Source organism: Sceloporus undulatus, chromosome 1, assembly GCF_019175285.1.
Source record: "Sceloporus undulatus isolate JIND9_A2432 ecotype Alabama chromosome 1, SceUnd_v1.1, whole genome shotgun sequence".
Classification (NCBI taxonomy): Eukaryota; Metazoa; Chordata; class Lepidosauria; order Squamata; family Phrynosomatidae; genus Sceloporus; species Sceloporus undulatus.
Genome location: NC_056522.1, coordinates 166,521,539 through 166,526,054, shown reverse-complemented (window position 1 = coordinate 166,526,054; position 4,516 = coordinate 166,521,539).

The window sequence follows — 4,516 nt, the reverse complement described above, 5'->3', positions numbered from 1 at the left end:
TAGGATAGCTGCTAAGTCTTTGTTGAGCTGTGTATGATTTGGATATAAATATGCTAACTGGTGAAGTATTTGTTCTTCCTTTTCACTTATTTGAACCCTTGACTTTTCTAAAACACTGTCGCAGAATTCCTATCACAGTTATTTTGGCATACATGTCAAAGTACAGGTGTACTTTAAGTGTATGACTAATTAGTTCATTTTGAATAAAATATGTTTGTGATCCAGAAGAAGGGGCACTAGAAAGAAATTTGAAAATATATATACAGTATATAAGGTTATCAGCAAAGTACTTCAGTTGCAATCTTCTCAAAATGCACTTAAGTTGTACACATGCAGCCTAATGTAGTTGGTGGTAGCTCTCATCACATTGCTCTGTGAATCTATTTAGGCCAGTCTGTGTTAGAAGTATCCAACATAGTTTCTCTGTGAGTAAAAATGTACAGCATAATATAATTTGTATTATAAATTTATTTTTCTTTTTTATATAAAATAATTAAATGACCTATTTTTTCTATTGATAGTGGTTGGATTGTACAGTTATTTTGGAAATACAATAAAATAAGAAACCAAATGGCCTGTTTTATATACACTACTATTGTGAAGTCGTGATCATTTTATCCTTGAAGGAAAGTCTTCAATCTGAAAGGGGATCGATATATAGGACCATAGTGCTTCATGTTCGTGTTTCAAAATATTCAGGCCTGCATTTTTGCCAAGGTATCTGCTTTAAAGAAAAAGAGTGCCATGCACAAAACCCCTGCACCTGTTTACATGACATTTGGTATGCTTCATCCACCTGGAACAGGGTTCTGTTTCGGTAGATTTCATCCAGTTCTGACAAAACCAAAAAGCCGTTTCTTCATTATAGTGTGTGAGGAGACAACTTCAAATTCCCTTAAGATAGACCAAGCATTGCCTAGAGTAGTGCAAGAGAAATCAATCTTTTATCCAAAACAAAATAGTAAAACTCTAAAAGGTTTGGGATAGGCTCAGGATTGTAATTATTTGGGGAGGGGCAAAATTAGGGCATTGCTCCTCAAGTAAGCTTCCTACCCCACCCAATGAAATTTTCGTTAGTTCCCAAATTTCTAGCATTGCACTAAAAACTTCAGTTGATCATTTAGAAATAGAGGTTAGGTATCCAAAGAAAGGGAAAGCAAAGTGAACAAAGGAATGCAAACAGCAAATAGAATAATTTTAGGTGGAATAATTTTCACTGTCCGGCTCGAATGCTAGAAATTTGGGGACCAAATTAAGAGCCCTGCTGGTGCGGTGGTTAAATGCCTATACTGCAGCTACTCAGAAACCATAAGGTTGTGAGTTCAATCCCAGCCATGGGTTCAGGGTTCACTCAGCCTGGCATCCTTCCATAAGTCACTAAAATAGTACCCAGCTTGTTGGGGGCAATTAGTTTAGAGTTGTAAACCACTTAGGGAGTGCTTAAATGCACTGATGCAGTATAGAAATGTACTTGCTACAAATTAATTTCCAGTGTCTGCAATGCTAGAAATTTGTGGAGACCAAAGCAAAATTTCATTCGGAGGCAGTGTCCTCATTTTACCACCCCCAAATGCTATACTCCTAGGTGGATGTATCTTAAACAGCACATACTGGGCTCTGCTGAATCCTGATCAGTTCAGTTCTGTATTGTCTCATGCTGAATTTCTGGAATTTCAAAATGATTGTTGTGCGTTCTAATTTTGTATTTGCAGGGAACATGTCATTTCTGCTTTCTGCACTTTAATCCATGCTGTGAATGAAGCTAAAATATTTGTAATCGTCATACTGTTCTGCTAAACAGCTACCGATATGGTGCACATCTAAAATCAGTCATGCCACGACAACACTCATTAATAAAACCAATAGCATACTGGGAATAATTTAAATAACTACAAGCCCAAACAGACAGGCCAAAATAAATGCTGCTTTGGGTCACTTTGGAGGTATGCTGTTTAAATGATACAAGTGTCGTAAGAGGCCAGAAGCCATGCTAAAGCCATGCTCCAGTCCTAAGGACGAGTGCAATTTTGGTGCAGCTTCTGGCCTCTTAAGATCCCTGCGTCATTTAAACAGCATGCCTCCAAAGTGACCGAAGCAGCTTTATTTTGGCCTGTCTGTTTGGGCCCTACGTTAAAGAAATGTGTCTTGACACACTTTCTGAAAGCCTAAAAAGAATGAGCGCCGATTGTAATTTTGGAATATATACCACAATGTAAGATTTACATAGAGAAGAAAGCCTTTCACTGTGTGCCTCTGGAAAGAAACATCTGCATCATTTTATTATTCTTTTTCTTATTTAATAGATGTATAGCACACAGTGCCATATAAAAATGTTATAAAGGCAGATTATAAGTAAGGCTTCTACAGATCTATTAACTGCAGATTTATTATATTTATGAACCACTCCATAACCACAGTGCTCTGGGCAATTTACAAAAGAATATGAAATACCATAAGTACAGATAATACATCATAAAACCAAGCTAAAATCACAAGCATAAGCTAGGCATGACTTAATCATGGCATGCACTAGCAAAAAAGGGAGATACTATTCTTGGCTGACCAACCAAAGTATTGTGTTTAGACTGAAGGAAGTAGTAGTAGCCCACTGTTCATACCTCACCCGAAGTAGTATGTCCAACTCTAGGCACCAAAAGAAGGATATGGACAATATGGAACATGCTCTGAAGATGGGGACAAAAATGGTGAATGCTATGAAAACCTTAGTCTTACAAGGAACTAGGAGACTGTTACAGACTGCCAAAATAATGCTGCTTCGGGTCTCTTTGGAGGTATGCTGTTTAAATGATGCATGCATCCTAAGAATCTGGAAGCTGCACCAAAAGCTGCACTCCAATGCTTAGGAATGGAGTGTGGCTTTGGCGCGACCTCTGGACTCTTAGGACACGTGCATCATTCAAATAGCATACCTCCAAAGAGACCCGAAGCAGCTTTATTTTGGCAGTCTGTAACAGGATTATGGAAGCCAAAGGAGGAGCAGACTTGTTTTCTGTTTATCAAAAGGACAGGACCCAAACCAGTGGGCTCAAATTACAGGAAAGGAGATTCTAACTGAAGTTTAGTGTTACCACACTCTGCATGCTGGGGGGTATGAATATTTTGTTATGTTTTATTATTATAGCAGTTACGGAGGCCTTAAGGATGAACCTGGAAAGGTCAAATGACCTTTAATTGAATTTCTTATGACTAGTCACACAGACCCGAAGACATGTGGAAAGGACCCCTGTAACTTTATGTCTGTGAATATTGCTGCTTCCCCAGCCACTGCTGTGTGCATTTCCTCTTGAAAGTCACAGAGAAAGTAAAGCATTAAGCCAACTTTTCTGCTAACCCAAATTCCCTGGGGTTGTCGATCTTATTCCTGCTTGATTAAATCAATCTTACTGCCATCAACCAAAAATATTCATTTTGTAACTCTGAAGTTAAAACCAACCAAGTGTATCCGGGATTCCTGGAAAATCAACTCAAACTGCTTCATGTTATGTCTGGCCCATAAATCAATGTCACTGCCATCAACCAAAAATATTCCTTTTGTAACTCTGAAGTCAAAACCATCAACCAGGTGGGAATCCCATTGTTTTGGGGATTCCTGGAAAATCAACTCCAACTGCCTCATGTTAAGTCTGACCCAGAAATACCCCGTTTGGGCACTCCAATTTCAGTCTTCGTTGGAGTCAGGGAGACATGCTGTCATATTCCAGCCGAAACTCCTCAGATTGGTAGCCAAACTCAGTCCTAGGTAGTAATCTGAGTCCAATCCACTTTGCATCTGTTCCCCAGATTGGAACATGGCTTATAGACCTGGTAAGCATTGCCCATTGCAATCCTGTAATTTGCTATCGACTACCACCTTTTTATGTACCTTATTTCTTGCGTGTATAAGTACTTCGTGTGAACGTTGACATCCCTCCTGATGTTCAAATAATAAAACTGAGTTCTACTTAGTATTCTGGAGTTTTAGTTTTCCAGTAATGGTAAACATAGGCTGAAAAATCCCAGCTAGTGTTACCCTGGCCCTCTCACTGCTTCCTCAGTGAGCTAAATAAAGTTCCCCATTGAATACAGTTTGTGGGTGTCCTCTTGCAACCCCTTGCAATGTAGGTAACATTAGGAAAATCTTCCTGGTAGTACAGTCGGCCCTTCTTATAGACGGATTTTTTATACACGGATTCAAGCATACACGGTTTGAAAATGTTCCAAAAAAGTATAAATTTACCTTGATTTTCCATTTTTGATAAGGGACACCATTTTGCTATGTCATTATATCTAATGGGACTTGAGCATCCACGGATTTTGTTATACACGGGAGATCTTGGAACCAAACCCCAGCGTATAACAAGGGTCCACTGTAATTACTGTTTGACAGTGGGACAGAGAGTTATCAGGCTGGAAAGTTGTAGCTGTGGATTTTCTACATTAGGAGTTAACCAGAAATTTAACTGCAGCACTGACCAGGGGCAAAGACTTGCAGCTTTTAGTCGCCTGTCTGTATAGC